We start from the raw sequence: 11,957 nt of genomic DNA, 5'->3' as shown, positions 1-11,957 counted from the left end.
ATCCACCTGCTTCAGCCTCCCAAAGTGCTGGGATTACAAGTGAGCTATGGCACCCGGCCTAGGAATGTTGAAAATATTATGCTAAGAGAAAGAAGCCAGATAAAAAAGTACATAGTGTATGATTCCATTTATACGAAGCATTCAAACTAGGCAATCCAAAAAGACAAGAAGTAGATTAATGGTTGCCAGAGGCTGCGGGGAGGTAAGAAGGGGAAATGGGAGGGAAGAAGGGGAAATGGGAGGGAAGAATGGGAAAACAGGAAAAAGGCTTCCTTGGGGATGATGGGATTGTGAAATTATGCAGTGGTGATGGCTGCCCAGCTTTGTGACTATACCAAAGCCACTGAATCGTGCACTGAAATGGGTGAATCTCGAGGCATGTATATTACAGCTCTCCCTGTTTAAGCAGCTCTTGCTGCCTCCCTCAGCTCCATGCCCACTTGCACAGGCTGGAAAGAGCCCTCCTCGTGCAGTGGAGCCCAGAGAAAGAAGAATGAGGGATGTCATGTGCTGCAAACTGCAGGCAAACAAGGACATATTCTCTCAACTCTGTGTCTCTGGGAGAGAAGATTAAAGCAAGGAAGGCAGCCCAAGCAGACAACAGGCACCAGAGGCAAACTCAGCAGGTGACAGATAAAGAGCCTCTGGAGTCTGGAGGGATGGGGTGATGGATCGAGGTAGCCAGCCTGGGAGAAACCCCAGCAGGCCTGAGCCCCTGCCGATGCACCTCACCGTGTGCAGTAAGTGGATTCCTAAAATGTAAAAAAAAAAAAAAAAACAAACAAAAAATCAATGCACTCATCAAATCCTGCTTAGAATGTGTTTAGAAGAGCCAACAACTGAAAAAGAATCCCACAGTGAAACAGATTATATTATAAATCAGCATCACCCCATGGTTCTTCTGTTGGATGAAGCCAAATTTTTATTGTAGGATTTATGGTATACCCAGCTCCCCCTGGCTTAGCCATTTGAGTCAGTTAGGAATTGTTCATTGCACTCTGTGTGCCAGGCACTGTGTTTATTCTTCACCCATTCAATATTCCTCACCCTTGGGGCATGCAAGGAGCTTTTGCACAGGCCCTGGCCTCCAGGAGCTCACTCCTGTACCTAAACTGCCACCAGGCCGTGAGGACAGGGCCAGTCACACTCTGGCTGTGGCAGCAGCTGGACACCTCCACATCTATGGAAACCATGACACCAGATGCTCAGGAGCACAGACAGCAGGGGCCTCACACTTGCATCCTGGGACATGTGAGATGCAAATGTCCCCAAGACAACATGGCCTCCCGGGTCACCCCTGAGCTGCTCCCCCAGCTCAGTGCTCAGTGGAGCTGCACAGGGAATCCTGTGGAGGCATGCTTCTGCCCAAAGGGGGCCACGTCACCAGCCCAGAAACGACTCTACCCATTAAAATGAGCAGAGTTTAAATCCCCTCTCTCCCATCACAAAACAGAGAGCAGAGAGCTGCAGCACTGGGGAATAGAAGGACTAAGTCCTTCCCAGGTTCAGAAACAACCCTGAAGCCTAAGCCATTGAGGAGGGCACCCTCATTTAAAATCAGCTGATAGAATTTCTGTGCTTAAATTAAACTGCAAGATGTACAAAAGGCACTGGATTCCCAGCAAGAGTGGATGAGCAAAGGAAGCACAGAACCTGGGCGTCACAGGAGGAGGAAACATCCGGATCATTCTCTTTCGCCGCCTGCCTCTGGCCACAGTCTCACTGGCCCCTTAGTGAGAAGCATCAGACGCATGCCAGGCTCCTCCAGAGAGTCTGCAGGGTACGGTTAGGTGTCAGCTAGGGAGGCAGCAAAATGAACCGGACCCTGCTGCAGAGGACCAGTTAGCCACTCCCCAAGCTTTGGCCACCTTCGTCCCCCTTTGTGCTCACAGGCATGATCTGGAAAGCCTCTCTGCACATCACAGGTGGGTGGCCAATCCCTGTGCATCCCAGGTGTGCGACTTCCTATACAAAGTATTCCCCCAGGTCCACAGCATCAGCAGCCCAGGTTGGCGGGCGGGGGGCTCTCCTACCAGGGCTGGCAGGATGCCTCAGCAAAAGGGACAGGAACTCTGGGAAAGTGGCCGTAGAACACCAGCAGCCTCTTGTCACACATCATGAAAGGTTCAGAGACGAGGGCGTTGGGGGTGGCTGGGTTCAGGGGAACCTTTCCACTCTGCTACCTTCAGCAGAGTCACCGAGCCCCTCAGCTGTCACCTCGTGGTTCCAATGTGGCTTCTGCGCTTCTGGGCACCACTTGCAGATGTGACAATGTCCACTTAAAGAAGGGGGCATTTCCTCCAGTACAGCTCTTTGAATTAGGGAGGGAGCGTTTCCTAAAAGGCCCCAGAGACTCCCCATCCGGTCCCACTGGGCAGAGGAGCTCCCATGCCCAGGTCCTAACTGTAACTGGGGGCTAAGAAGGAGAGTGTCTAAAATGTTCACCTCTGCGACAGGATGTGGGTTCTCCTGGCCACAAAGAGAAGGGATGGGCAGTTGGGTGGCCAATCCCAGTATGTTCCAGATACGCCACTTCTTGCATAAGAGGTTCAGGAATAAACTCACCATGTGATTTCTGTTGAAAGATGGTCTCGTGCAGCAAAGATGGAACTTCCTCACTGAGATTCTACTAAACTCGTTTTTAAAAAGCTTTAAGTGTGAGCCATTTTCCAAACTGAGATGGATACATCAGAGCTGAGCCCAAGTAGATCTTCAGTATTGCATTTGCCACACTGTTGCATAACTGTATCTTTCTACATCTCTCTTCCATGTTAGCTTGAGCTCCGCAAGGGCAGGGGTAGCGTCTTGACACTGAATTCCAACAGGTGAACTTGCGCCTGATACAGGCAGTTAATCCAGTCTTGGTTTTTGAGTACCATCTATTACCAGGCACTGTTCCAGGTAGTGCATAAAACAAATGACCTGCTTTCACAGAGCTTACCTTTTAGTGGATGGAGATAAATAGGACAGATAAACAGGCGTACACGCAAGTATATACATGTAGAATGTCAGCTGATGGGTGATAAGTGCTGCAAAGGAATAAAAGGCAGGATGAGGGGCTAGAAGGTGATGAAGAAAGCTGCTGTCTCAGCTGGATCACTGGGAAAAACTCTCAAGAGGTGACATTGTGCCAGAGACCTGAATGCACTGAGGGAGCCATGAGGGCTTGTTGAAAAAGAGAATTCCAGGCAGAGGAACAGCAAGTGCAAAGGCCCGATGGCAGAAGTCTGCCTGAAATGTTCAAAGGCAGCACGAAGGCCAGTGTGCCTGGAGAAGCATGAATGGGGGAGGCAGTGAGAAATAAGGCCAGAGGGGGCGTCAGGGCCACAGTCAGGATGTAGGCTTTACTGATGAACATGGATGTCATTGTCCACTTTTGAGTGAAGGAGAAGCATAATTCAACCTGCATTTACTTTTTTATTTTTCTTTTTTTGAGACAGAGTCTCACTCTCTCCACCAGACTGGAGTGCAGTGGCGTGATCTCAGCTCACTGCAACCTCTGCCTCCCGGGTTCAAGCAATTCTCATGCCTCAGCCTCCTGAGTAGCTAGGATTACAGGCGTGCGCCACCACACCCAGCTAATTTCTGTATTCTTAGTAGAGACAAGGTTTCACCATGTTGGTCAGCATAGTCTCGAACTCCTGACCTCAAGCGATCCACCCGCCTTGGCTTCCCAAAGTGCTGGGATTACAGGTATGAGCCACTGTACCCAGCCTCAACTTGCATTTTAAAATAAGCATTTCGGCTGGGCAGGGTGGCTCACGTCTGTAATCCCAGCACTTTGCGAGGCCAAGGTGGGTGGATCACCTGAGGTCAGGAATTCAAGACCAGATTAGCTAACATGGTGAAACTCCGCCTCTACTAAAAATATAAAAATTAGCTGGGCATGGTGGCACATGCCTGTAGTCCCAGCTACACAGGGGGCTGAGGCAGGAGAATTGCTTGAACCCAGGAAGCAGAGGTTGCAGTGAGCCATGATCATGCCATTGCACTCCAGCCTGGGTGACAGAGCAAGACTCCATCTCAAAAATAAAATAAAATAAAATAACCATTTTGGCTTTAACTCCAGAATACATTGGGAGTAAGCATGTGAGGAGACAGCCTGGGGGTGGGGGTGGGGGTGAGGGTGGGGGTGCTGTACCACTTCTGAGAAGCACCTCTCGTTGGGGTGGGGTGGCACCGTGGCTAACAAGCAGACCTGGGAGCCAGGCTCCCCGGGTCCCAGCCAGAGCTGTGACCTTGGACACGTTGCTTAGCCTGTTTGTGCGCCATATAACTCACCATAAAGTGGGGATCACAACATTACCTTCCTCGGTGGTTCTCCAAGTGTGGCCTTGGCCAGCAGCATTGACATCACCTGAGAACTTACTGGAAATACAAATCCTCAAGCCCCAGCACAGACCTGCCATTTCAGAAACCCGGGGGGTAGAGCTGCCAGGCAAACTACAGGTCATCCGCTAAATTTGAATTTCAGACAGATGATTAATATTATCCACGCAATATCTGGGGCATGCTTATATTAAATGATAATTCATTATCTGAAATTCAAATTTAATCGGATGTCCTGAATGTTTGTTTGTTAAGTTTGGCAGCCCTGTCTGGGGGCACCCTGCAATCTGCATTTTAAAGGGTCCTCCAGGTGATGCTGGTGGCTGCATCACTTGGAGGTTTCAGAGCACGGACCCTCCTCGTCGCTGGTGCTGGAGGCCTCCGAGCTTAGCACAGTGCCTGGCTTATGGCCAGTGCTGGAAGTGGCCACCATTCCACTGAGCACTCACCGATGCCAGGGAACTGAGTGCCTTGGCGGAGGCCCACCGGGGGTGTGGTCTCTTCTCCAGGAAGGTTCTTATTCTGCATGGGTTGATTTTCAAAGTACACCAACTTGATTACCTGAAATCATCCTACTCCCTCCCTCTGATGGGCATAGGAAGCGAGTACCCATCCTCCCTGTGGCTCAGGAGTTTGAAATTTCTCTAAGTCAGTAACCAAGAAGGAATGAAGTCTAAAATCTAGCTGACTAATGACACTGCAGAGAGAGTAGGTTTCTGTTTCTGGATTGCTCTGGTCAGTTTTGCTGAGCACTTGGACTGACGGGGCCCAAAGGAGTCACTCTTGTAAATGTTAACTCAGTGGTCAGAACAGAAGGCTGAGGTGTTTTTGTGAAGACAGCTAGGAGAACACACTTCCTGGCTTCCCTGGAAATAACAGACACGTATGTCCTAATTATTTATTAAATGAATGAATAATTTGTGTTCATCCTATCATCACCCAACCCATTGGTGCCAAAGAATGATGCCAACCTGTTATATCAATAGAGTTAGAAATTTTATGTGAAATCATCATCCTGTCAGGAATATCTGAAAAATACTAATTATCATGTTAGATTGGCCCTGGGAGATAAACACGGAACTTAAGAATCTAGTAATGTACAGAGCTCACCCCAGCCTCACTCACAAACAAATATCTTCTCAAGATGCCACCGTGTCCTCAGAACTCGATGTGTTCACACACGTGGCTTGTTCCCTAGCAGCAACTTCACATTCAAGCAGAATTCAAGCAGAGGCCTGAAATTAAAACGTCTCCATTTTTCTTTAACCAAATGGTAGTTCTAATTATAGCATTCAGACTGGCGTGCATGTTTATTTGCTCATCTCTCGCTTTATTAAGAGTTAGTGCATTGTACCTTAAAAATGGGTGACAAATTATTACAATGTGTTCTGGGCTGTTGATGATTAGAACAGGTGGTTAAGGAGGCTTGGGGTGTTATCCATTTCTATAATTATGTCATCGTGTTACATTTAATGTTCATGACCAGGACGCAGGGAATGCAACCTTCAGTCTCAATCCCATCAGGAAAGGAAGCAGTCTCTTCCATGGAAGCATGTGGCCTCCTGAAAACCCTGAAGGGCAGGTGCTGGGAGCCCCCAGTTCTGGTCCTCGTGCTGCCCTAACTGGCTGGTGACCCCAGAGAAGCCATTGCAAACCTGGCCAACTCCTCTTTCGTGAGCCTTTATCTGTCTTCCTAATTTAGCAAATAACAGTGCTCAATAAATATAGTGTCAAATATAGTGTGTCAATATAAAGTGTGTCAAATAAAGTGTGTCAATAAACAAAGTAATTGATGAAAATCACTCAGTCCCACTTCTGAATTTTCCTTTTTTTGTTTGTTTGTTTGTTTGTTCTGAGACCTGGTTTCTTTCTGTTCCCTGGGCTGGAGTGCAGTGGCACAATCTTGGCTCATTGCAGCCTCTGCCTCCCAGGTCCAAGTGATTCTCGTGCCTCAGCCTCCCAAGTAGCTGGGATTACAGGTGCACACCATCACACTCGATTAATTTTTGTATTTTTAGTAGAGACAGGATCTCGCCATGTTGGCCAGGCTGGTCTTGAACTCCTGACCTCAAGTGATCCACCTGCCTTGGCCTCCCAAAGTGTTGTGACTATAGGTGTGAGCCACTGTGCCCAGCCAGAGACTCTTGTTTTTGTTTTTGTTCTGTTTTTGGCTTTGTTTTGTTTTGTTTTTTTTTAAAAAAAATAAGAAAGAAAGAAAAGAGGCCAGTAGCCTGGTCAGAATTTTCTTTTCTGACAGCATGCCTCTTATTAGGTGGTCTCACAGGGATAATATCCCTGTTACAGAAGCACAGAATTCAAATCCTGCACCCCTTGTGTAAGGCATGGCTGCATGAGCTAAAGAAAATTACTACATCTCCCAGAGCCTCAGTTTGCCTACTTGTCAAATGGGATACAATAACATTTACTGCCCATGGCTGCTGGGAAAATTAAGTGAGGTGACGCACACAGAGCACACAGTGGCAGTAGGTGCTCAACAGATGATGGTCCTCAGGATTCAGCTGGTGCCCTTCCCATTCTTCACCCAGTCAATGGTTGTTGGGTTCACTTAAAGCCATCAGACATCCACAGTCGGTCTGGCCTGGCCTTTCCTGCTATGTCATGGCACACAGAGAGCCCATTGTCACTGTCACACCCAACTGTCCTTGTTTCTTTGTCACAATGTCCATCATCCCCTGGCTAGTGCTTGGGCAGAAATGGTGGCTCTCTTGCCAGCCTAGTGCCCCTGGCACTGACATGGCAGCTGACGTTCCGTCCCCTAAGTCGCATCCCCCCCATCAGCTCAGTGGCACACTTCTCCCCAGTAGGGCTTCAAGGAAGAATCCGGAAAGGCTCTCGTCTGAAACTCAGGAGAAATTGTCTTGGCGCTGGAAAAGCCCAGTGCTGCTCAAAATCATGCACCTTTCCTTTCCTGGGGAAGAGCACCCACTTCTGCAGAAAGTCCTGGGGCCGCAGGGTCCTCAAAGGACCTCTTCTTGCAAGAGCCAGTTCACGCTCCAGCCTTGGCACATCTAGGGCTGCTGCCTGTGCCACCTGGCTCTACCCCACTCTTCCTCACCACCTGCCTGGTGGGAAGGCTCCGTCCTCCCATTTCTCTTCCTGGTGGCTGAGATTTTCTCCACTCCACATCTTTCTCCTTCCAGGAGCAGGATCTTCCCTAACCCTGCCTCCAGGTCCAGACGGCAGTCAGGGATCAGGATTTAAGGAACAATTAACACCCAGTGTGATGATTTCAGATCCTGCTCCCATGACCTCCACATCCCCTAAACTGTATGGCTGCATGATCTAAACAAAATCACTAAATTTCCCAGAGCCTCAGTTTGCCTACCTGTTCAGTGGGATGCAATAACATTTATTGCCCATAGCTGGTTGGGAAAATTTAGTGAGGTGATGCGTGTAAAGCACATGGTGGCAGTGGGGGTGGCTCTTTCTCCTCGTTTGCTGCTGCCCTGTGGGGAGAGCAGCCCCTGCACTGAGGAACAGAGTGACCTCAAGGCCCGCAGGCCCTGGGCCTGACAACCCCACCCTCTAGAAATACAGGTGGGCATGGGAACCAGAGCAGAACAGCCGGTCAGCCATTTGCTTTCCTCTTCATTAACTTCAGACACACGCAGGGTTCTCCCAAAGCCTGCCTTCTATTGGTCGTGACTTCAGTGTGCTACAACCAGTGACACTGCACACTGTGAAGAGCATTTCTGGATTGACTCCTGAACTTGACCTCTATTTGAGAGTGCCAAGTTTTACAACCAAATCATCTAGTGTATTGCAGTCATCTAAATAACAGCAGCAGGTGAAATCAGTATCATTCGGGGACTCACAGGAAAGTCTGGAGCAGTGTTTCTCAAAGAGTGTTTCCCACATCTCCGATGAGGTCCAGAGAGGCCTTACTGGGCTGTCTGGAGTTTTCTAGGAGAATGTGTAAGTCTGTGTTTTCATTTGGTGCCAGCCTGTGCTGGGGGTACAGTAACAGAAAGGACAGCAGGGCCTTGTCCTCAGGAAGCTTCCAGTCTAGGGGATGTGGAGGTCATGGGAGCAGGATCTGAAATCGTCACACTGGGTGTTAATGGTTCCCTAAACCCGATCCCTGACTGCCATCTGGGCCTCAAGGCAGGGTTGGGGAAGATCCTGCTCCTGAAAGGAGAAAGATGTGGAGTGGAGAACATCTCAGCCACCTGGGGGAACAGGACGTCGGAGCCTTCCCGCCAGGTGGTGCTGAGGAAGAGTGAGGTAGAGGCAGGTGGCACAGGCAGCAACCTTTGGTGTCCCCTCTCCCCCTGAGCCCACACTCTCCAAGCCAGGAGGGTCATAAAGTAGCATGGGGAGAGGTCAAAGCAGGGCCCTGCCTCGACCTGATTCCCATGGGGACTCCAAGAACACCCGGCCTGCGGGCCCCACACCAGTGGCTCTGGGACTCCCAACTTCCACCCAGGCCAGGGCAGCTGGGTAAATACAGAGACTCAAAAAGAGCCCAAGGAGACACTCAGGGTCTGCCCAGCTCCATGTATTATGGCAGGAACCCCTAGGTACCCATTAGCTGAGGCATGGGGACCTGTCAGAGAAAGTCATTTTCATGGGGGTAAAGGGACTCTGAAGCCAAGGGCACAATCAGTCAATGGGACTGTTTGAGCCAAGAATCAAATGGAAGTTCCAACCAGACGTCAGGGCACCTCCAGAGCAGCCAGGACATCATCAGCCAGGGTGGACGGCTGAGCTCCCCAGACCACAGACAGCAGCCACAGCCTTCCGCAACAGCCCACCAGGCTGCCCAGGGGCTGGACAAGACAGACCCACCACCTAAGCCTCCAGCAGCCAGGGCCCACCCAAGGGCAGAACAGCCACCTGCCTAGAGACCAGGTGCTCTCCTTCCCCCACATGTACCACCCCCACTCAGAGAGGATCAGGGGCTGAGGGGAAGAAGGGAGGTCTGCAGTGCTGACCACGTGTCCGTCAAGAGACTGTGGCATCCCCAAGAGACAATGCTAGCCAGTAGAAACAAAGGGGCTGCATTCTCTTTGCACCTTGGTTGCAGTGTGCTCATGTGGGCTTTAAGAATTCATGTAATTAGCACCACAGGCTAATGATAACCCCTCCCTAGATTAAAAGACAGTCCCATCATCTCCAGCATCTGGCCCCTTGGAGAAGAGTTTGCAGAAGGAAGAAAAGAAGACCAGAGAACATTCTCTATAAGGCCCTTTGCAGAGATGAAAGCTCAGCTCCTGCCTTGGAAGCAAAGCTGTAGGAAAGCTCTTTCCCATCTTGCAAGATGGCAGGTGAACAAGTTGAGAGGCTGGATACTAAAGAGAAGAAACCTGAAGCAAAGAAGGCTGATGCTGGTGGCGAGGTGAAAAGGCATCACCTCAAGACTGAAAAACTCAAGAAGGGGAAGCCCCATTGCAGCCTCAATCCCGTCCTTGTCAGAGGAGTTGGCAGATATTCCCAACCTGCCATCTATTCCGGAAAGGCCACGTGGAAGAGGAAGTACTCAGCTGCGAAGTCCAAGGTTGAAAAGAAAAAGAAGGAGAAGGTTCTTGCAACTGTTACAAACCAGTTGGTGGTGACAAGAACGGTGGTCCTGGGTGGTTAACAAAATGCCTAGATATTATCCTACTGGAGATGTGCCTCGAAAGCTGTTGAGCCACGGCAAAAAAACCTTCAGTCAGCACGTGAGAAAACTGCGAGCCAGCATTACCCCCGAAGCCATTCTAATCATCTTCACTGGATGCCACAGAGGCAAGAGGGTGGTTTTCTTGAAGCAGCTGGCTAGTGGCTTGTTACTTAGGACTGGACCTCTGGTCCTCAATCGAGTTCCTCTACGAAGAACACACCAGACATTTGTCATTGCCACCTCAACCAAAACTGACATCAGCAATGTAAAAATCCCAAAACATCTCACTGATGCTTGCTTCAAGAAGCAGCAGCTGCGGAAGCCCAGACACCAGGAAGGTGAGATCTTCGACACAGAAAAAGAGAAATACGAGATCACAGGGCAGCGCAAGATTGATCAGAAAGCTGTGGGCTCACAGATTTTACCAAAAATCAAAGTTATTCCTTAGCTCCAGGGCTACCTGAGATCTGTGTTTGCTCTGAGGAATGGAATTTATCCCCACAAATTGGTGTTCTAATTTCTTAAGAAGAACCTAATTAAATAACTGATAACATTTAAAAAATAATAAAGCTGTGGGGACAGAGGCCTGGGCCGTGTCTGTGAACAGCATGCCGGAGTGGACAAGGGCCAGGAGGAGGCACAGTGAGCCCTGGGGACACCCCGTGCTGTTCACAGGGCTGGGCACCCAGAGCACGGAGCAGAGCGGCTTTCTTCTTCTCCAGGCTGCTGAGCCTATGCTGAGTGTGTGTGGAGGACGCAGAGGGCCGTTTCTTGGGGCTGGGAGCTAGCCCACTCTGCCGTCTCGGAGCAGATACAGCCATCAATTACCCCAGCATGTGAGGATGCCATTGTCCACACGCTGGGGCTGGGTTTGGAGTGCACTCGGAGACAGAGATCTGGGTGCAAGTGGATTATGGGGGTGCCCTGGAGACCAGCCCCCGCCAGGGGTGAGGGCAGTGGGAATGAGCAGTAAAGGCCTCAGCCAGGCTCACAGGCAGCTCTGAGTCTGGGCGGCTGCACAGCAGCCTGAATCAGGCAGGTGGCCCTGACGTTACCTGGCATAGCAATCAGCCACTAAAGCAGGTGGCACGGGAGGAGCATGAGCTCACGCCAGGCAGCCCCCTCCAGGTGAGTCCTGGGAGGCGATGCCTGTGCCTCTGTCTTGGAGGGGGAGTTTGGGGCGCCCCCCCCCACAGCATTCGCACGCACCATGCTGGGCTTCCCAGCCAGGCCCCAGGCTTGCCCGCAGAGGGGAGCCCGGCTGGGGTGGGGCCTTACACCTGGTGCCTGTGTCAGCCTCCCCTGGATGGGATTTGGAGTTTCAGTGGATACCAACACCCATGGAGGGCCCACGATGACCTGCTTTCCAATTAAGTGAACACCTCAAAGTCCCTTCCAGCGTAAACAATCTCTGATTCCTTGATTTAATCCTCTACAGTTAAAGGAATCTCTGCACTAATGGGCTTGAGTGACGTCTTTTTGCACAGTAATACGTGGTCGTATAATCCCCACAACGTGTCTCTAAACCCATGTAACAGTCACTGCTCTCAATAGTGATCACAGTTGTGCAGAACTGAGATCTGAATGCTGGTTGTGGTTGTGCAGAGCTGAGACCTGAATGCTGGTTTCTACAGTGGATTTGTCACATTCACAGGTAGCGGGGCTTGGGACTTGAACGTATCTTTTTGGAGGGACACAATTCAACCCATAACACGCCCCCTCCTGGGCACCTGCACCCGGTGGCGGCCCACACTGTGGATAAAGGCCTGGCCCCAGGCTCCACTCGGGACGACCCTGAAGGGGGGTGCCAGCTCCAGAGCTTCCCCGGGGACCAGCGGTTAGGGCATCACTGCCCGACGACTCCCTCTACCCCACTGGCCTTCCTTCTCTCCCTTCACAGACCCTAAACCCAAGAGCCCTGCCCTGCCACCAATAAACACTCTTCTGTCTCTGAGTGAGCTTCCCCGGGGACCCAACCTGCATCAGGGACTCACCTGTGTGGGGA

General features: G+C 50.7%; 1 pseudogene; it reads left to right on the top strand.

Moving 5' to 3' along the window:
* Positions 1-9,610: 9,610 nt before the first annotated feature.
* Positions 9,611-10,469, top strand: LOC101132726 (large ribosomal subunit protein eL6-like; annotated as a pseudogene).
* The last annotated feature ends 1,488 nt before the right edge of the window (positions 10,470-11,957 follow it).

The sequence above is a fragment of the Gorilla gorilla genome, chromosome 12 (assembly GCF_029281585.2).
Source record: "Gorilla gorilla gorilla isolate KB3781 chromosome 12, NHGRI_mGorGor1-v2.1_pri, whole genome shotgun sequence".
Lineage (NCBI taxonomy): Eukaryota > Metazoa > Chordata > Mammalia > Primates > Hominidae > Gorilla > Gorilla gorilla.
This window is presented reverse-complemented; position numbering and strand designations above follow the sequence as displayed.